This window comes from Neopsephotus bourkii, unplaced genomic scaffold, assembly GCF_033783945.1.
Source record: "Neopsephotus bourkii isolate Nb327-2 ecotype Australia unplaced genomic scaffold, CSIRO-AGI_Nbou_v1 NB_1634, whole genome shotgun sequence".
NCBI classification, from domain to species: Eukaryota; Metazoa; Chordata; class Aves; order Psittaciformes; family Psittacidae; genus Neopsephotus; species Neopsephotus bourkii.
Genome location: NW_026902109.1, coordinates 9,553,368 through 9,575,774, shown reverse-complemented (window position 1 = coordinate 9,575,774; position 22,407 = coordinate 9,553,368). Strand labels below are relative to the sequence as shown.

Genomic DNA, 22,407 nt, shown 5'->3' with positions numbered 1-22,407 from the left:
CAGAACTGATGGACAGGGACAGAGCAGTTGATGTCATCTACCTGGACTTGTGCAAAGCATTTGACACTGTCCCGCATGACATCCTTGTCTCTAAATTGGAGAGACATCAGTTTTATAGGTGGATCACTTGGTGGATAAAGAACTGGCTAGAGGGCCACACGCAAAGAGTTGTGGTCAATGGGTCAGTGTCAAGCTGGAGACCAGTAACGAGTGGTGTCCCTCAGGGATCGGTGTTGGGACCGGTCTTGTTTAACATCTTCGTCGCTGACATGGACAGCGGGATTGAGTGCGCCCTAAACAAGTTTGCTGGTGACACCAAGCTGTGTGGTTTGATATGCTGGAGGGAAGGAATGCCATTCAGAGGGACCTTGACACAGTTGTGAGGTGGGCTGATGCCAACCTTATGAAGTTTAACCATGCCAAGTGCAAGGTCCTACACCTGGGCGGGAGCAGTCCCAGGCACAGCTACAGGTTGGGCAGAGAAGAGATTCAGAGCAGCCCTGCAGGGAAGGACTTGGGGGTGCTGGTCGATGAGAAAATGAACACGGGCCATCAGTGTGCGCTTGCAGCCCAGAAGGTCAAGCGTATCCTGGGCTGCATCAAGAGGAGCGTGACCATCAGGTCGAAGGAGGTGATCCTGCCCCTCTACTCTGCTCTCGTGAGACCTCACCTAGAGTACTGTGTGCAGTTCTGTGTCCTCAACATAAAAAGGACATAGATCTGTTGGAACAAGTCCAGAGGAGGGCCACAAGGATGATCAGGGGACTGGAGCACCTCCTGTATGAAGACAGGCTGAGAAAGTTGGGGCTGTTCAGCCTGGAGAAGAGAAGGCTGCGTGGAGACCTCATAGCAGCCTTCCAGGCCTATAAGGATGCTGGGAAGGGACTCTTCGCTAGGACAAGGGGTAACAGGTTCAAACTTAAAGAGGGGAAGTTTAAATTGGATATAAGGAAGAAGTTCTTTACTTTAAAGGTGGTGAGGCACTGGAATGGGTTGCCCAGGGAGGTTGTGAATGCTCCATCCTTGGCAGTGTTCAAGGCCAGGTTGGACAGAGCCTTGCGTGACATGGTTTAGTGTGAGGTGTTGCTGCCCATGCCAGGGGTGTTGGAACTAGATAATCTTAAGGTCCTTTCCAACCCTAACCATTCTATGATTCTATGACTAAATCAGAATGACTTGAAGTCTTTTGCTGAGCAATAATTGTTTTCTTTTAAGGTTATCTCAAAGTTATCAGAACACTAGACTTACAGATCTGGAGGGAAATTTGATCTCTGTCTCTCCCTTGTATATTCTCTATCAAAATCTTAGCTCTGTTGTATCCCTGGAAAACTTAATGGAGGAAATGTATCAGTTCATAACCCCAGGTAATTACTAAAGCTATCCAGCTCATCCTAAAGTTTTCAAATATTTCTGCCAGTGTTGTGCGTGAAACATGCCAGAAGCCCACCTGGCTTATGGCCCAGGTCTGAATTACCCTCCAGTCACTTCTGGAGAAAACATGCCCATAATTAATATTTGAGTCCTTTCACCTTGAAGTATGGTGAGAACATCCTTCCCTGTTTTAGTGTCCTGACTTTCACCTGCTCCTCCATGGTGGGCTGACCCTGGCTGGATGTCAGGTGCCCACCAAGCCACTCTGTCACTCACCTCCTCAGCAGGGGAAGGAGGGGAGGAAACAAGATGGATAAAACTTGTGGATCAAGATAAAAGTGATTTAATAAAACAAAAGCAGAGGCAAAACATGGAAGCAAATGAAAACAAAATATTTATTCTCTACTTTCCATCAGCAGGCAATGTCCAGCTATTTCCTCGGAAGTAAGGCTCCAATACACATAGTGATTGCTACGCTAAACATTGTAACAAATGCTCCACTTCCTCCTTTCTCTTGGCCGTTACTGCTGAGCAGACATTGTATGGTATGGAATATCTCTTTGGTCAGTTTGGGTCAGCTGTCCTGGCTGTTCTCTCTCCTGGGATCTTACCCACCCCTAGCCTACTGGTGAGGGGGGAATGTTGGCGGGACAGCCTTGAGGCTGTGAAACTAGCCAAAACGCTGGTGCCTTGTCAACACCATTACAGCTACCAGCACAAAGCAGAGCACTATGAGTGCTGCTATGGGAAAAATTAACTCCATTTCAGCCAGACCAAATACAACCCCTTGATATTGATAATTCTGTTCATAGCTTTTTATAAACTACAGGCAGAAGTAGCAGAAAGAGCCATTCCATGAAACTGAGAAAATTGCCTAACAAGACAAGAGAAAGATAATACATGGGTAAAATTTAATTAAAGTCCAAATGAGCTTAGGAGTTCTTTCACAGTGAGTGAAAGGGATCAGTGTCCTCTTCTTTGTCTGGGAGCTCTGCATGGAATTAGGTTTTAACTGATCTGCAGGAACACAGAATGGACTGAAAGAACAGGTAATTTGCTGCTTAGAAGATAAGCAGGATGCTGTTGGAGAGTTAGAAGACCAGGGGTATGGTCAGCCAAGCATTAATGTACCTAAGACATATTTACACCTTCCTTCCCAAAGATTACCCAGATTTAGTTTTCCAAAAGATTACCTAGGTTTCCAAGCCCAGCATAAGGAAAGTGGAATAGACTACTCAGTCATAGGAAAGGTAAAGTCCCACTTGCCTTTGACACAAACAAGATACTGTGCAGATACAGTTCTGACACTTGGGTTGCCACAAATGAGGAATGCACAAGGGGAGGAAGTTGGGTGGTCTTTTCCCCGTTATGACAGGGAGAATGATAGTGATAACCCCTGTAAAACATCTTGGGGATAAAAAAGCTGCCCTCAAAATATGCTCTGCTTGCCTTCTAGACACACTAGATCTTCCTGTAAGTCTTGGGATAGAGGGAAGAATTACTGATTTTTCACTTGAGAGCCTAACCGTTTTCATTATCTGTCTTTCAAATGCAATACCACATTATAAAATCTGAGTCCACTGCAGCTTTCCTCGCACATACCCAGTTGAGTATCCAGTGTGGTATTGCTTGTCAGTGGCAATAACATCTGAAAATACATTTCCCTGAGAGACCTACTTTTGTACTGGTACCTGCAGCAAACTTGTCTGCTTAGATATACAGATGAAAACTGATTGCTCATTTTATACAGAAATCTGGTTTCAACCATCTGTGTTCTTTTGCCTTCTAACAACTAAGATCTGTCAGGTGGGATCTCTCCCACTTCCTAGTTGTTCCCAGAGATTGTACTCCAATTTTGGCACCCCAAATAACAAAGCAGGGAGAGAGGTGTGTAATATATACCTTCTTTGTGCTCTATTAATCATAGAAATTAAATTTAGTTATTCATGCCTGGAGTAACTTGGTGAGGGATACGAAGGCAAGAATACCCTTTGTAAATAAAATGGTTAAACAGCCCAAAGTTCAGTATTAATTTTTTGGGAGCACACTCTTGGGACTACCCAAAAATCAACAAACAAAATAGAAAACAGTAAATCGAATCAACATGGTTTCTGCTCATCTGTAGAAGTGAATAATTCACCTTATAGGTAGTTCTGATTTTATGGGATAGCCAAGATCTGCAGTGAACAGCAAAAGCACAAACTGCAGGGCGCAGCCAGCAAGCATGTAGCACTGTGGAGCTGTTTAGCCTCACAGCACGAGAGTGAGAATCTCAGGGCTGGACTGAATACAGAAGAGCCAGACCAGAAAGGATGGTTTAGAAAAGTCCATTCAAACACAAGGTTTTTTTCCAAGACTTACCAAAAAAAAAATAAATTTTAAAAGTGTTTTCCACTGAGATGAAAAGATTGTATCGGTGATCTCTTCAACAGCATGAATGTAGCTCTATAACATGGCATTAAACTGCCACTCTATGGCAAGACCCAATCCAGCAGGTGTTCTGTCTTAGTTTCCCCAGGAGTATTTCCATCTTACTTTAGTGGTTTATGTCTTCCAGGTTAGGTAGCTTGAAAAGGTCAACCCACCTCTATCCTCTTGTCCTTCCTCACAGAGTCTGAAGACAAAGTAGTCACACTGAGAGGTCTCCAGATCAGCCAAGTTGGATTTGCAGTGCCTCCAGAAAAATCTTACCTTGTTTTGTGGGCTGAGCTCTTGAATTCATCCTTCCCTATCTCCTAAGGCTTAACGTCTTGGCAAAGCCTACCCTTCTCAGGAGAACTCTGGTTAGCCAAACATTTCTCAAATCATTTCACCTGGAAGATTCCCTTCTTCCAGTTCCCAAATAAGAGCTCTCACATATCCAGCCCCTTTCATACATGTGAAATAAAGCTTGACTGTGCTGTGCAGGTGCAGTCTAGTGCCTACTGTAGGCAGGGACAAATCATAATTTTAAGATGACATAAAAGTTGCTGTATCATTGCAAAGAGAACACCCTCCCTATCCTTCTGGCAATAATTAGATAAAAAACTTAAACTTTTGTTACTATTCTCTTGCCCGTCATAAATCACATCCATACAACAGACAACTTAGTTTGCAGTGGGCTGAAATGTGGGGTCAGCACATGGTGGTCTCCAAAGCTGCCTTGTCTTTGCTGGAAGTAAGCATTATGAGATATTTGCCTGTGCAGAGATCCAGCAGAACAGTGTGTTTCTGAGGTAGGGTAGGACTCAGATAAAAAGAGAGCATTGATAGAAAAGGGGAGAGAAATATTTGCAGGGAAATTCTATTTATCAAGTATTTTCCCCCAGTCGAGTAGTGACTGCCACTAGCGGTCCACACAGTGGCCAGTGACAGCCAGCAGTACCAGGTTTGAGTCAGCATTAATAGACAGCTTGTACTGCTTACAGGAAGAGTAGTTGGTACCTTTTTTTTTTAACTGTTTGTTTTTTCTTATTGTGCTTATGTAGTAGTTAATTCTGAAATAGAAAGAACTCCATGACTAGAGCCTGTCACAGGGAGGGGCTGCAGAAATATCTTGATAAGTAGGATAGAGGACAGTAAAGGAGACTGATGAAAAGACTAAGGGAAGAGGAATAATAAGAAGCAATTTGTACCCACACCCAGCAATCAAAATGAAAACCCTGGGGTTTGAGAAATAGTAGTTCATGATAACCAGAAGGTAAACAAAGTGTGATCTCACTTGGTATTAGGAATTATCGTCTTTGTCCTTAGATAGTAGAACAATTGTCTTCAAATGATAACGCAGAGAATATATATACTGCTCGATGGTTATATAGCTGTTTTTCCTGGTGCATGCTGTCTTATTTTACAACATCCCTGTGAAAGAAATCCTGTCCTTTCTAGAAATAACCATCAGACATTCTGAAAAACAACAACAACAAACCAACTGCACTGACTGCAGCTTAAGTCTCAGCAGCTTTCAGTTACTGCAGGTACCCTGTGCTTTGCTGTTCTGGACTGCACTCTGCCCATTGCTTTCAGGAATTTGGGCAGGATGAGGAGGGACCACTCACTAACATCATTGAATTTTCAAAATCTTGTATTTGAATTGTTTCTGAAAACAGCCTGAAGAGTAGGTGCAAATTAAGAATACCAGAGGATATTTTAGCCAAGTCTGTAAGAGTTTTCCATGCAAGTGTCCTACCCAAGACAAAATGGCCAGCAACAACTGAAACAGAAGCAGGATTTGGCTCAGACTACAACCACTAAATATTTGTGCAGGAAATTCTGTCGTGATCATTAAGAAAAGAGATGTTACGAGGCGTTTGTTCCTGCTGCAAGTTGAAACCTTGCACAAAAAGTCCAAAATCAAACAGACCTAATGCTTAAGCTAAAAGAGAATCTATGGCAGTTTTATAATTAGAGCTTTTCAGTGTACAGCAGTGTAAAACCATATGCCCATTTCTTTATGAACTATTCTGCTAGTGCTGCCATCCAGCCTGTCATCACCTTTGACTTTGATTTCCCAAGTATTCACAAGGCCTCTAAATGAACAGATTCTTCTTTGTTTAACTCTGCAGTGTGGCCTTTATTAATATCTGCTTTGCTAAATGCCTCCTCTGGATCCTTACTGACTTCTGTTTCGGTTGCTATGACATGCTTTTTCTCTGCCCTTAATTAATGGAATGCACAGGGCAATTATCACAGGGCTGCAGACAAGGTGCAAGTGTGCCAGTGCAGCTGTGTCCAGCTCAGTCTGAGCCCTTTTTAACTTGATCCTGTTCCTCTCCTAGCCCATTGCTTTAACTATTATTGCTATGCATCCCCTTCTTTGACCCCGCTTTTCTATTAAATCAGATATATATTGCTGGTCTTCACTTCCAAGGGCCTCCATGGATTATCTATCTCCTGCTTACATACCGTCTTTCAGACAGCATTGGCTTGCCTGCTCTCACATCCTGTCAGACAGTGATGCTTATTTCCATCATTTACTGAACATAGTTTCCAACATGCATGATTTGCTTGTCTTTATGCGGTTCCTCATGCTGGTGGCAATGGCAATAGGAGACACTGACAATAGTTAGGCTGACGGCACACAGGGCCTGCTGGCCATATTGTCAGCTCTGACCTATATTGTATTATTGTTACCTACTGCTTTCCTGCCAGTATGCCTCCACTTGTTGTCTCCCTATACTTTGATAACAAGCTCTTTGGAGCAGAGACTTTTTATTCTGTGCTGATGTAATGCTTTGATTTGCCTAACATTTCTAGGCATGAGAGTGATGTGAACATGGTGGGCTTTTATTCTCTGGTAGTGCCATGAATTTCCTTAACAACTATATTCTGCTTAATTTTGTGGTGATTAGTTTGTTCAGTAGTGAGTTGGTGAACAGTTCAGTATGGTTACAATAAAAAGTCAACAGAAGCTCGTGGTTTTGTTTTACTAAAAATACGGACATCTGTTTGAATATTATTTTCAGAGTTTAAAAAGCAAAAGAGAAAGCCTTCTGAATAAATAACCATCTCAAAAGCAAACCTGTGTGAACTCAAGTGATAAAAACCACTGGCACTGGTCTGTAGAAAGCCAAAGTATTCTGCCTGCTCTATATGGAACTGGCAATCCTGTTCATGACTTATAGATGATGCTGCCCCCATAGTTGAATAGTAATTTTGTGGCACAGCAGACAAACATAGACAAATGTCTTCTTTACTTACTGTAAGAATTTTTCACTGAAGAATATCCTGAAATTCATATATGTGATTGGGAAAGCTGGACACTGCATTCTTTCTGCTTTTTTGAGATGGCTATAAATGCGCTTGAAACACCAAATAACATTAAAACATGCATCCTTGAATATGGACTTAATTTCTGGGCCTCATTCCCCAAAGCAGTTGAGCTATTTTGCATACGACCATACAGTTTCCTCCTTGTACAAACTGAAACTTCAGAATGCCACCAGTAGAAGTGACTGACCTCTCCCTGTATAAACAAACAAGTGGTTCCCATTATGAGGGACATCAGATTTAGGCAGACCTTATCTCAATTCTGAGTGAGTAATTCAGCTACTTCTTTTCCTAGTAAGAAAATCAGTGTGCTCTTTTCTAAGAAGAATTTCAGTAATGGGACTTAAAACTGCAGAACACCCCAATAAAGAACACACTTTTAGAAGCATTTTTCCAAAGAACGGACATTTAGAGGCATTTTTCCCTATTTTTGTTTGCTTACAGAAATGTTTTCTTTGAATCTTTTTACCCTATTTTGCAGCTTTAGTAACAAAATGTGATTTACTAATAGTAAAATTCTCATCCTCTCTTGCTCCCCTTAAAAAATCTCTGCCCAGCCAAAAAGGCCTTTGCCCTTAACACACAAAGAATATTTTACTAAGGTAAAGCATTGCTGCTGCCTTTGACATGAGATGTGAAAATGTTACATTTTTCAGGGTTTATTTATAGTAACTAATTGTCAAGAGAAGAGGTAATGAGAAATACAGGCACTTGTATCTTCAAAAATGTAAGTGAAGTTCAAAAAATCCTAACCGTTCAATCAGTGCAAACTGTTACTGTTATATTCCTGACTATACTTAACAGTCTACGCAGTCTTTTTGGTTTCAAGTTCATTGACTTGTGGTAGAGTTACTTCCTTGGATTTCTTTCAAAGTGAGAGAACAGACCTGTTTACTTTGCAGTTCACAGAGAAATGTCCTTGTGCAGCAGTCAGAAATGGTTATCATCATCAGACAACTGCAGTGATCTCAACATGCTCTAGTATCTTGGAGACAGCAAGTCAACAATGATCATGTTGGTTACTCCATAAGAATAATAGAAACACAGTCTTGTGGCAGCATTCTGAAATAGATACCAAAGAAACTCAAACCTATTTTCTGAACATAGATATTTCACCTCTGAGGAACAGTATACCTTTTAGGACTCAGTTTTACAGTTCTCCAAAATAGATATTCCACCAAACATACTATAAGCTTCCAGGTCTAATTGCCCTTACAGAATTAAGCAGTTTCGTGTTTTTATAATGGATCTACTCCTCAGATAGCATAAGTCAACATAGCTCTACTAACAGCTCTTACTGCTGGAGGACCTGTTAGAAAGCAACTGAAAGCTAGTATGTAAATTGGCCAAGAAAGATTCTGCCACAGAAACAGCTTCCAAGCACTGTACAGATGCCAAAGCATCTTTCTTTCCTAGCAACACTTGTTACTTGACAAGAGTCTAATTTCTGGATGAGCCCTCCAGAGATACTTTACAATGAGAAAACAATGGAGGTCTTTTATTCCATTCACTGTCCTGATTTGAACACTTCAGGACTCATTATCCAGAGGAACTTTTTGATAATTTAACAAGTGACTTGGTTCCCCTACAACTCCAGTTCAATACCTGTAGAGCAGAAAGGGTAGCATTTCTTTACTCATGGGAATGTTTTGAGATGGTCAGACAGTCCTGAATACCTATTTACTGTCTGGCCGTTTATTTGGGATCTTAAATTTGGAATCTTCTGACATTTTGGAAGATAAGAGCAAGAGATCTCATGAGTGATTTTTTTTTTTTAATTTATTATAAATTACCTGTTGCATTAGAGAAAGATGTTGGTATTTAATAAGTATCTCTAAGAAGAGAAGAGTCTGAGAATGACCATTCTGAATCAGCACAAAGGATCTGTCTAACCCAACATCCAGTGGCTGAAAGCAGCATGCTGGAAAAAAGTGCAAGAATATGGTGAGATTTCCCTAGAATACTCTTTCAGTTTCTAACAGTATGCAGCCTAGCAAACCTGTTCCTCTCAAACCATATCTCAGTGATCTAAATCAAACATTGATAGGGCTTTTGTGGGTTTGTAAAAGGATTCTGAATATAAGTAAGAATATAGTTTCAAGTTGTCAACATAAAAGTCAGAGAGAAGAAAGGCTGCAGTCTGAGCCATGAAGCTATTTTGGTCCAAACCAAATTACTCTTTAGTTTGAGCAGAAGCACAAAAATCTGAAAGCTAACACAGCCTCTCTTGGAAAGCTTTGTATAATTTAAAACACAGTCATACTACACCAGTTTTCATCTCAGCTCAGCAACTTTCTCCATGATATGCAAGTGTCTTTCAAAAAAGTTGCCCGAATAAACCAGCTGAGACACAAGCTCCCTTTCCTTCCTTTCCCCTAATGATTGGAAGAGAAATCAATCTTCTCAAACTGAATTTTTGGTTCACAGATTTTAATGCAATGTTTTTGGTTATGGTTTGGCTTGGTTTGGTTTTAATAGATCCTAAATAGCCTTATTAAAAGTCCTGATTTTCAAGGTTTGATGATAAGCACTCTAAGGTTCACATTATAGAGAAGTGCCTGCAACTGAAGCACCCAGAATGACTACTTGAAGATTTAGGAACATGTTTTTTGTATGAGAATTAGGCTGTTAGAACTGAGAGGCTGAATAAAACCAGAAATATAGCAGAGTAATGCAACATTAACATCCATTATGTTGGGAATAGTTTCTAATCACTGCTATTTCTCAGGCTTTTCTTGTTCTTTGATGATGCTTCTACTGAATTTCTTACCTCCAGTCATTAGACATTACTGCAGTAAAAGGCTCTTCATGATTCACTGAGTGCAGAAAAAAAACGGAGAGACTTAAAGAAGAGCAATTATTTTTGCATTCTCCAAACATTACCCAACAGGATAAAGCATTGCACTGGGGCTGAGTTCTCAATTTTTGGTACCCAGTAGAGTTATTAATATGTATGATCCCCAAATGGAAGGTGTTTTGCAAATTTTGCTTAATGATCAGTATTGAGCAGTCATACTAGAGATCATTCTATAAGAAATATTTGGAAGGCAGATGCAGGGACTGTGAGAATGAAGACCTTAGGCTCACTGTAGGAGAGGATCTGGTTCCAGACCATCTTAAAAATCTGAACGTGCACAAGTCCATGGGTCCTGATGAAATCCATCTGCGGGTCCTGAAGGAGCTGGCAAATGAAGTTGCTAAGCCACTGGCTATCATATTTGAAAAATCATGGCAGTCAGGTGAAGTTCCCGACGACTGGAAAAAGGGAAATATAACCCCCATTTTCAAGAAGGGGAAAATGGATGAGCCGGGGAATTACAGACCAGTCAGTCTCACCTCTGTGCCTGGCAAAATCTTGGAGCAGATTCTCCTGGAAGGCATGCTAAGGCACATGAAAAACAACAAGGTGCTTGGTGACAGCCAGCATGGCTTCACTAAGGGGAAATCCTGCCTGACCAATTTGGTGGCCTTCTATGATGGGGCTACGGAACTGATGGACAGTGGTAGAGCAGTTGATGTCATCTACCTGGACTTGTGCAAAGCGTTCAACACTGTCCCACATGACATTCTTGTCTCTAAATTGTAGAGATATCAATTTGATGAATGGACCACTTGGTGGATAAAGAACTGGCTGGATGGCCGGACACAAAGACTTGTGGTCAATGGCCCAGTGTCTGGCTGGAGACCAGTAATGAGTGGTGTCCCTCAGGGATCGGTGTTGGGACCAATCTTGTTCAACATCTTTGTCGGTGACATGGACAGTGGGATTGAGTGCGCCCTCAGCAAGTTTGCTGATGACACCAAGCTGTGTGGTTCAGTTGATAGGCTGGAGGGAAGTAATGCCATCCAGAGGGACCTTGACACGCTTGTGAGGTGGGCTGATGCCAACCTCATGAAGTTTAACCCTGACAAGTGCAAGGTCCTACACCTGGGTGGGAGAAATCCCAGACACAGCTACAGCCTGGGCAGAGAAGAGATTCAGAGCAGCCCTGCGGAGAAGGACTTGGGGGTGTTGGTCAATGAGAAACTTAACATGAGCCAGCAGCATGCACTCGCAGCCCAGAAAACACCAAATAACATTAAAACATGCATTCACTGTATCCTGGGCTGCATCAAAAGGAGTGTGACCAGCAGGTCGAAGGAAGTGATCCTGCCCCTCTACTCTGCTCTTAGAGTATTGTGTGCAGTTCTGGTGTCCTCAACATAAAAAGGACATGGAACTGTTGGAACAAGTCCAGAGGAGGGCTACGAGGACGATCAGGGCACTGGAGCACCTCCTGTATGAAGACAGGCTGAGAAAGTTGGGGCTGTTCAGCCTGGAGAAGGCTGCGTGGAGGCCTCCTAGCAGCCCTCCAGTATCTGAAGGGGGCCTATAAGGATGCTGGGGAGCGACTCTTCGCTAGGGACTGTAGTGATAGGACAACGGGAAATGGGTTAAAACTTAAAGAGGGGAAGTTTAAGTTGGATAGAAGGAAGAATTCTTTCCTGTTAGGGTGGTGAGGCACTGGAATGGGTTGCCCAGGGAGGTTATGAATGCTTCATCCCTGGCAGTGTTCAAGGCCAGGTTGGACAAAGCCTTGGCTGGCATGGTTTAGTGTGAGGTGTCCCTGCCCATGGCAGCAGGGTTGAAACTAGATAATCTTAAGGTCCTTTCCAAGCCTAACTATTCTATGATTCTATGATTAACCCACAGGGAACTGCGTCTTTCAGGCCTTTAATGATCATCTGTGTTCATGCATGCTGGAGAGGGACTCTTCATGAGGGACTTTAGCGTTAGGACAAGGGGTAATGGATTTGAACTGGGGAAGTTCAGGTTAGATATAAGAAAGTTCTTTACTGTGAGGCTAGTGCGGCACTGGAACGGGTTGCCCAAAGAAGTGTTAAATGCTCCGTCCTTGGGAGTGGTCAGGGCCAGATTTGGACAGAGCCTTGGGTGACATGGTCTTGTGTGAGGTGTCCGTGCCCGTGGCAGGGGGGTTGGAACTAGATGATCTTAAAATCCAAACCATTCTATGATTCTAGGATGCTATGATTTTGAAGTGCTGGTTCTGGCATTTCAGCTATATACTTACCGTGAGGTCACTTAATGCCTGCCCTGGGTTTAACAGTGGCAGTCGTTTTTCTCTTTCTTGGTAGCTGGTGCAGTGCTGTGTTTTGACTTTCAGGCTGGGAACAGAACTGAAAACAATGATGTTTTGGTTTGGCCAAGGACTTTGTGAGCCTCATGCTCTGCCAGGGAGGAGGGAAGCCGGGAGGAAGCAGAGACAGGACACCTGACCCAAACTGACCAAAGAGGTATTCCATACCACAGCACATCATGCCCAGGATGTAACTGAGAGTTACCCGGAAGGGCTAGGACTGCAGGGTTGGAGGAGGTATCGGTTGGTGCTTGGTCGGGCTGTGGGGGCAAGTTACCGGTCGGCTGGTGATGAGGTGTTGTATTCTCTTTCCTTGTTATTTCCTTTATCATTACTGTTATTGGTGGTAGCAGTACTGATTTGTGTTATACCTTAGTTACTAAACTGTTCTTATCTCAACCTGTGGGAGCTGCATTCTTTATGATTCTTCTCTCCGTCCCTCTAGGAATAGGGGGAGGGCAGGAAGTGGGGGAGAGAGTGAAAAGCTGTCTGGCTGGGGTTAAACCACGCCAATGCTGTTTTCTGAAACTGCATCTATAGGAATCAAAGATGCTGATGGTCTTCTTTGCAGGGTACTTAGCTAACTAAACTCTGAGGAATTACTTGCAATTTGTTTTTAATTTTGAAAGCTGCTGCTTTTACCTACCCCGCCAACCTGTTACCACACATTAGTTTATGTGTCTGAAAATGATCTAATTTTTCCAATGAAGACAGCTCATCTAATGAAAGATATTTACATACAGAGCTTGCACAGCCTCTCTTTACATCATAATGGCTACAGCAAATGCCAACAGAAGTAATGGCATGTTTTCCTGACTTGATAGTATCTCTCCCCAAAATTCATGAAAATACACCAGAAACATAAAACACAGGAGTACCATCATTAAAAACCAAGGATGTGTTCTGTGGGGAAACACAGGAGAGAGGCAAGCTGTAATGCAGCCTACAGATATCATTTGCAACTCATTTTCCAGTGTCATAATGAATTGTTTCTCCATTGAACAGAGGCCAGCTTTGGTGGAAGGATATTAAATACAGTAGTAGGCAACGTGTGTGACAGAGTGAAGCACAAACCATTTGGTCCTCTGTAAGAGTGAAAGGATTATGTTTCAGTAAAAGAATTGGGAATCATAATGCAAGGCTTTAGGAGACTGTGGCAGAATTTTTAAGAAGGAAAATTCCAGCTTTATGGAGTTGCAGACACTCCATATAGCAATGATGGTACATTTTGCTGTCTGTCATTGGGTGTAGGTTTTACAAATACACAAGTATTTCATTTCAGTTGACTCATACAAATGGTACCTGGAATTCAGCAGCTGAGCTGGATTATTTAAGATTTATACCATTTCTGTAGGAATAACTGTTTCCAGTCACATGTAGCTAGCAACTTATATGATGATGTATGAGCCAAGATGAAACTCAGCAGTTTCCTTTTATAGTGCTGGCTGGCTCTGTATCATTAAAAGGACTTCAAATATCAGTACTCCAGTTAGCAATTTATGTGATGAAATGTAATGATGACTGTGGCATGAAAATGCTCATTTAATAGAGTTTTTTTTTTCCCAGCTAAAAATATGTTTGAAAAATAAGTGTTGTAGAAGTTTCTCTATGATAACTAGTGACTGGGCAGGACTGAGTACCAAAAAAAAAGTCTGTAACATGTATTCCTCATATCTGCAATGTGCAGATGTTCTTGGAAGCATGGGTGTCCCTCTTCAGCTGAAGACAATAATTATAGCAGGATACTGATTCAAGATTTACTATTTTAAGATGAAAAGAGTAGGAGTATCTACATATTGGACTTGCATAGCAAGAGAAGTAAAGCAAAAGCAGTATAATCATTGTGACAATTTATGTGCAGATCAGCACTTAAACTGTGTTCAGTGTCAAAATGAACCTGAATTTCAGGTGGGTTGTCCTCCTGCAGCACTTGGGTTCCTGTAGTTCCTGTAGCCATGCAGCCCTGGCTGTGAAATAACGATTACCTTCTCAGGCCTTCCATCCTTCTCTGAACTATTTTTTTTCTTAAGTGTCTGATGTTTTTGTATTGACTGGGACAAAGAAGCCAAGTTTCCTCTTTGTCTTTCTTTTTTTAGGAAACAGTGACTGGTCTTCAATTACACAGTAGTCCAACTGTTTAGAAACTTTTCTGCACTGGAGGAATAAGGCAGAAACCTGCTAGACTGCAGTATCTAGAACTCTACCAGAAGTTTTGTTTACAACAGATGTTTGCCATGTTTTGCCAGAGGCTTGATCAGTTTACAGCTTTTCCTAAGCGTCAGTTGTTAGTACAAAAAGCAGGTACAAAAAAGCTGACATTTTTTCTGTCCTTTTTTAACAAATTGGGGTAAAGAACATTATTTGTCATAAACAACATAGTGTAAATTTCTCATTTCCCCTTTATTGAATCTCAGAAGCAAAGCACTGTGTTGTAACTGAAGTGGTCTCCAGGTAAAGTTTCTTCTGAGAAAATAATGATGCTCTAAATACAAATCTGGAATAATACTTGAGGATTTTCAACTGTGGCTTGGGCAATTTCTCATCAAGCCTAGATGATAGTGTATTCATTTGCAATATGTTAAACAGTTTATATTAAACAAAAGGAAAGTAACAGGGAAAGTAGTATATATTATGCAAGAAGATGCTTTCTTAATCTCTAAAGTTGTGGTCAGATGTAAAGATTTCTTTTCCTCTGTCCTATTTTACATTTCTATTATTGTCAGCAAATTTGATGTCTTCTGCAAATTAAATAAATTATGTCCTTTTGACATAACTGGCCTCTGTATTGTAAGAAAGTATTCTCTGCCAAATGCTACTCATTCAGTTTTAAGCTTGTCTGCAAGTTGTACAGAGGCAAGCATTTACCTAGCTGATATGTAGCTTTCACATGGCTTTATTTCTTTTCATCTTACCCCATGTAAGAAGAAATCTCCAGCTGGGACTAGCACAAATGCTAACATCTGATACTGTGGATCATACCCACTGGAAATTCCAGGAAAATCAGCTCTCAGGCTAAAGAATCTGTATCCACATTAAGGATAAATGACAAATATTTGAACATTTCCCAAGGCCCCTGTTAACAGCTTCCTGGTACTGTAAAAAGAATTACAATCACAGGAGCTAAAATTCTTATGATTGATAAGAAATGCTTATGCAGAGATAATGTAGACCTTAGAAAAGTGGGAAGTCATCTTAAACACCCTCAGCCATCGGGAACTTAGTTGTCTTTTAGCTAGCTGTGTGCCCTGTTTAAACACCTCCACCAAGTGACTCATCCCATACTGAGACAGATAGTCTAAGACTAGCCAGAGCAAGCCACCCTCTAGGGCTGCCTCTGTCTATCTCTGTACTACAGAGAGGGCACAGAGGACTAGCAGAAATAAGGTGTAAAACTCTTGCTAAGGTTAGCTGAGTTGAATCCACCCTCAGGACATAGCTATGGGAGAAATACACATGGGAAAGAAATATCATTATGCTGGGGTCTGGCTTTTCTATTCATTAGTACTAGTGGATCCAAGAAACAGGACTTAGAATTATTATTTGGACTACTTCACATACCACTTCAGTGGCCTCTATTACTGTAATGCTGTACATTCAAACTCTACAGGTGACTGTGCTCTGTGTGTCAAAAGATAGTAATTTGTAGAGAACAGTGGATTAGAATGCTACATTAAAAATTAAATCTCTTCTTAAATACATAAAACCCTCAAAATCTTCATGATGGGATAGTGACAGCAAAAATAAGTTGTAAAGAACTTACTGCTGTAGTGAAAAAAGGAAATAATACATGAAAATGACTGCATCTGTTCCTAAAGTAATCATAAAGAATCTTCGTGACTGCAAGAAAAGGTAGTAAAAAGCAGCAGTGCTGGAGCCAGTGAAACACTTTCCAAACAAGTCCTGCAAATAACAGAATTAATGCAAATACAGAGTCATTGCATTGTGTCATTTGAAAAAGCACCTTGCTTTAACACATCTCTTTTCATGTTTATGTGATGACTTATTTCAGTTGTTTGTCTATAGGAACATGGTGTTCCTGAGTCTAAAATCAAGAGCTACTGCTGGAGCTAAAGAATGAGGTCAGTTAACTTGCAGGGGTTAAGCCAGGCTGGATACTAGGGAGGGACAAAATGACTTGTGTTATAGCTGACAATGCAGTTCTGACATGGTGCATGTTATGACTAAACAAATGTGCAACAAACAGATTATTAGTCATAGAAGCCCTCAAGCTGCCACAGGTACTCCTGATTTTTAACTGTATCTTTAGATCTCCCATTCACGGTCAAAATCAGTCTCTCTTTAGTAGGAGACAGGGAAGGCAATTTCATATGTGAGTTTCCAGAGGTCAGCAAAGGCACTGGGGTGCAGCTTTCCTGCTGTGGAAAAGTACAGCTCACCATGTGCTTTTCAAGAGGGCACCTCAGCCCAGCATTTGAAATGTGAATTTACCTGAAGGTCTGACTTTCACTGACTGTCACTGACTTGGCATACAAGGGGACAAACCAGGTTTGAATAAGAAAGGATCCTTGTATTTTGTCCATACCACAGAACTCCTTTGTTTGACCAAGGAGGAATACAATGAGACTGTGAGAAAATGAGAAATTATATTTCAAGCGGCATTTTCTTTGTGGTTTCCAGGAGAGTGATAGAAAGAAATTGGATGTTTTGACTGTTCCTTTTGGTTTGCTAGTAAGTTAGCAGCTAGAAATTCTAAGGCTTAGGGCTTGCATTTTTCTGTAGTTATTTACCTGGGGGCAAATAGATATGATCAAAATTAATATTGTTTATGTATTCATATTAATATAATTTAATATCAAATTTATTTACCTCAAAATCAAAGGCTTGTTCTCATAGGTCTGGAGATGGGGTTCAAGAGACTTTGCACTGATTATTCCTGACTTCTTGTTTTAGGATAGGCAAAGGAAAGCAAGAAAGAAGGAAAAAATATTCCTAATGGAAAGTGTTTGTAGTATTTAAAGATTCTGTTGGAGTCTTGAGGTCCAAAATGTCTTGGGCAAGTAACAATTGTATTTCTAGCCATATATCTAGAAATATATTGCTTTGCAGCCATATAGCTCTGACAGTACATGCTGAGTAGCTTATATACTTAGAGAGATGAAGTAGTTTTAGATTATAGTCTTTCATGGGTTGCGCCTTATATGGGAACAGGGTGCCTAAATGTCCTCCCGTGTATTCTGAAATCTCTCATAAGGTCTGGGAGCTGGGGAAATAACCAACAAGAGGAAAAAGTTAATGCTAACAGAAACCAGACAATAACCACTCTCCCCCTTCTGTTATATAATGTATTATCATTAGGTGATGAGTGAAAAGAAAAGGTATTAGTGTCAAGGAAAGAATGAGTTACCATTGTATGAGGCAGGAGATTGACACTGTATAAATTCAGGATGCAACTTTACACTGACTGATTTATTTACCAGAAGACAGATACTACTCAACTGATTTAAATTACTTTCGTTCCTCTTCTTCCACAGTCATTACCAAGAAAACCTTTTTATCAACCTGTCCTCACCTGAGGAACTTTGTGCTCCACTTCATACAGAGTGCTTGGCTTTCAGTCTCCTTGCAGAAAAATAACGGCTATTAGGTAACAAGGTCTAACAGAAAAACACAACCCAGACATGGGAAACCAGGTACATTTAAAACTTCTGTACTATACCTCTTCTTTTACAGCCACCTGCAATATCTTTTATAAAAGTCCTAAGCTTTGATGTACATAGCCGTATGATGTTCTTATTGCTCTGTCCCAAAGCTGATGGAGGTGGCACTTTCTCATTTTTGAGAATTAACTTTGGTGACTAAATTTTACAGACGTTCAATAACCTGGCATTGAGTAAGATTTCTCGCAAACACCACAATACAGTACTTTAAAAATCTGTCCTTGAAATAAATCATCATCATGCAGCCACTTGCTCACGCCATCCCTCCCCGCTCTCCAGGCAGGATGGGGAGGAGAATCGAAAGAATGTAAACCCTATGGGTTGAGATAAGAACAGTCATAGAATCATAGAATCATAGAATCATAGAATAGTTAGGGTTGGAAACGACCTTAAGATCCATGGGCAGGGACACCTCGCTCTAAACCATATCATCCAAGGCCTCGTCCAACCTGGCCTTGAACACTGCCAGGATGGAGCATTCACAACTCCCTGGGCAACCTTTCCAGTGCCTCACCACCCTAACAGAAAGAATTTCCTCTTATATCCAATCTAACTTCCCCTGTTTAGTTTTAACCCATTACCCCTTGTCCTCCTACAGTCCCTATGAAGAGTCTCCCCAGCATCCTATAGCCCCTTCAGATATGGAAGGCTGCTATGAGGTCTCCACGCAGCCTTCTCTTCTCCAGGCTGAACAGCCCAACTTTCTCAGCTGTCTTCATAGGGAGGCCCAGTCCCCTGATCATCTGTGGCCTCCTCTGGACTGTTCAACACCATGTCCTTTTATTAAACAAACTACACAAACCCATAGTCTCACAGACAGATAAAGGCAATCACCCACCCTGGTCACCCTTTTGATGCAGCCAGGATAGGTTGGCTTTCTGCTGAGCGCACACTGAGCGCTCATGTTCATTTTCTCATGACCACACCCCAAGCCCGCAGCCTGAATCTCTTCTCTGCCCACCTGAGCTGTGCCTGGGATTGCTCCCACCCAGGTGTAGGACCTTGCACTTGCATGTTAACTTCATGAGGTGGCATGCCCACCTCACAAGCGTGTCAAGGTCCCTCTGGATGGCATTCCTTCCCTCCAGCATATCAACGAACCACACAGCTTGGTGTCATCGCAACTTGCTGAGGGGCACTCAATCCCACTGTCCATGTCACGACAAGATGTTAACAAGAGGTCCCAACACCATCCCTGAGGGACACCACTCATTACTGGTCTCCAGCCGACATGGCCATTGACCACAATTTTGTGTCGGCCTCCAGCCAGTTCTTTATCCACCAAGTGGTCCATTCATCAAATTGATTCTCTCAGAGACAAGAATGTCATGTGGGACAGTGTAACGCTTTCACAATCCAGGTAGATGACATCAACTGCTCTACCACTGTCCATCAGTTCCGTAGCCCCATCATAGAAGGCCACCAAATTGGTCAGGCAGGATTTCCCCTTAGTGAAGCCATGCTGGCTGTCACCAAGCACCTTGTTGTTTTTCATGTGCCTTAGCATGCCTTCCAGGAGAATCTGCTCCAAGATTTTGCCAGGCACAGAGGTGAGACTGACTGGTCTTTAATTCCCATGTCATCCATTTTCCCCTTCTTGAAAATGGGGGTTATATTTCCCTTTTTCCAGTCGTCGGGAACTTCACCTGACTGCCATGATTTTTCAAATATGACGGCCAGTGTCTTAGCAACTTCATTTGCCAGCTCCTTCAGGACCCGTGAATGGATTTCATCAGGACCCATGGACTTGTGCACGTTCAGATTTTTAAGATGGTCTCGAACCAATTCCTCTCCTACAGTGGGCCCAAGGTCTTTATTCTCACAGTCCCTGCATCTGCCTTCCAAGACTTGGGTGGTGTGGTCAGAGCCTTTGCTAGAGAAGACGGAGGCAAAGAAGTCATTCAGAACCTCAGATTCTCCAAATCCTGTGTAGCTAGTTCACCCGAGAGCTACCTGAGGGGGCCTACATTCTCCCTAATCTGTTTTTTATTTGCTATGTACCTGTAGAATCCCTTCCTGTTATCCTTAATATCCCTAGCCAAGTTTAATTGTAACTGGGCCTTAGCTTTCCTAACCTGGTCCCTAGCTTCCCGGACAACATCCTTGTACTCTTCCCAGGCTGCCTATCCTTGCTTCCACTTTCTATAAAACTCTTTTTTCCAGTACAAAACTACTACTACTACTAATAATGGTCATGATAAGGGAAATAACGAGGGGATAGAATATAAAACTAAAAGGGGAAAGGGAAAAAAACCCAAGCAAAACAATAAACACAAGTGATCCACCATACAATTGCTCACCACCCACTCACTGATACCCAGCCTGACCCGAGCAGTGATCATTCTGTTCTGGGTGAGTCCCCCCGGTTTATATAGTGGGCATGACATGCTGTGGTCTGGAATACCCCTTTGGCTAGTTTGGGTCAGGTGTCCTGTCTCTGCTCTGTCCTGGCTTCTTCTGCCCCTCCTCAGTGGCAAAGCGTGAGAGACTGAAAAGTCCTTGATTTGGGTAAGTAGTACTGAGCAACAACTAAAAACATTGGTGTGTTATCAGTGTTGTTCTCGGACTAAAGCCAAAACACAGCACTGCACCAACTCCTAGGAAGAAAATCAGCTCTATCCCAGACAACCAAGACATATCTGTGCAACAAAAATAGTGAGGAACTTAAAAGTGCGGGTGTTAAATACTACATTAATGAGTGAAATGTCTGTGGTCTACCAAAGACCTATCAGACACAGGTAGAACAGCATGCAGAAAATAACCAAAGATACATAATCTGTACTGAACAGGGGTGCTGGTGAGTGAAGTGTATGTATTCACTGTATAAAGCAATCCAAAAGTCAAAACTGCAGAATAGAAAGTGATAGCTAGGGGAATATGTACAATGTGTAAGTTACTAGTTAAAAAGGTAAGGGGTACTGGAATTTGTACCTTTTGAGTGCAAGAGACTGAAGAGCTGGATCTGGTTGTATGGGGCTTAGTCACGAACCCCGAGTGCACCGTGCTGCTTTGAACAAAATGAGAAATACAGAACTGAGTAAACCCATACACCTGGACACTGCAAGGAATCTGGAACCTGGAAGTGGTGGGATGAGGAGCTGTCAAAGTGACTGAAGAGCCTCCACATTGCCAACAGCAGACTAGTCCCTGGAGAGCAGTAGCATCCAGGCACAGAGCACCCTGTGGTCAGTGGCAGAGTCAGGCTCTGAATGGAACAAGGAATGTGAAACAACACCCTCTTAACTTTGAAAAACACTGCTGCACATGGATGAGTTCTCCATTTTTTCAACTACCTTGTACTTTCTAAGTATAGTGCAAATTCCTCTTACATAGAAGGTAGATGGAAAGCACCTAATATTTAAGTGAGTATTAGAAAAACATAGTAAAGGAGATAACAGTTCAGTGGCACAGAGGACAGACAAGCAGAGGAATGAAAGGAGACATAGCAAGGCACTGTATAAAGAAAACAGAGACATTCATCTAACAACAGTAACAAGAGGTGACAGTCCTTCACTGTCTAGGAGCAGAAATAAATCTACTTACAGCAGTAATCAGTAATGCTTGAAATCAATAATACGTAACAGACTAATGGATCTGAAAAGTCATTAGTGGTGTGGGAAGCTTACTTCCTAAAAGTAACATGAACATTAACATTAGAGCTAGGCAGAGAATGGGTAATGTTGCCTGTGGAAAAACTGATATCTTCAAGTGGTATGAAAAGCATAAATTCTGGGTTTTTTTTTCATGAAAAAAAAAAAGTCAAAATAAGTCTCTTGGTAGTTCCCAGTCAATATTTTTTGCATGAAGCTTCTAAACTAAGAATATGTTTATTTCAAAAATATTGTGAAATAATACAGATAGTCAGAATTTTTATAAGGATTGCATTATTAAAATTATTGGGAAAATACCTAGTTGAACTGCCTTTTGCTAATGGACAACTATTTAGAATTTTTGTAGTAAAGCTAACTAGCACAAGAAGATAATGTGGGAAATAACGACATACAGTGACTATGCCACGTTGCTACCTTTCTGTTTAGCTTGATAAAAGCCAAAAAAATTTATATGTTGCATCTAGACTATTAGAAGTCTGTTCCATTACAGGAATGCATTGTTGCATGTTTTTTCTTACTCTTCAGACAGAAAGAAAAAAGCTGTAAGGGTTGTGATAAGACTAGTAAAATCAAATCAAATGTATTTTTTTAAGGAATATCTACTGAAACTAGATATGTTGATCTTGGTAATGGTTTCGGCATAACACTTATGTGAGAGGATTACAAATTTGTAAAGCAAGTCTGTCATAGAAGTCATCTCTCCAAAGGAGGGACTCCTCTGGAAGAGCATCAGTACTTACACAGAATGGCCTTTGAATGTCCAAGGCAGATGAAAAAGGGTTCTCCTGGGCTTTGCTCATCAAAAGACAGGTATCCCTATTAACAAGTAACATAGAAACAGAATGGGAGGAGGTATGTTTCTCA

At 41.6% G+C, this 22,407-nt stretch overlaps 1 long non-coding RNA gene across 4 annotated transcripts in view; it reads left to right on the top strand.

Moving 5' to 3' along the window:
* Positions 1–22,407, top strand: part of LOC133223216 (uncharacterized) — an 88,453-nt gene that overhangs the window by 45,081 nt on the left and 20,965 nt on the right. For 3 of the 4 annotated variants that reach the window (XR_009728491.1, XR_009728490.1, XR_009728489.1), the window contains one exon: positions 17,747–17,905. This is a non-coding gene — a long non-coding RNA (uncharacterized LOC133223216). Of the gene's footprint in view, positions 1–1,226; positions 1,365–17,746; positions 17,906–22,407 lie in introns of those variants that run through there. The other variant, XR_009728488.1, reaches the window with a different exon arrangement.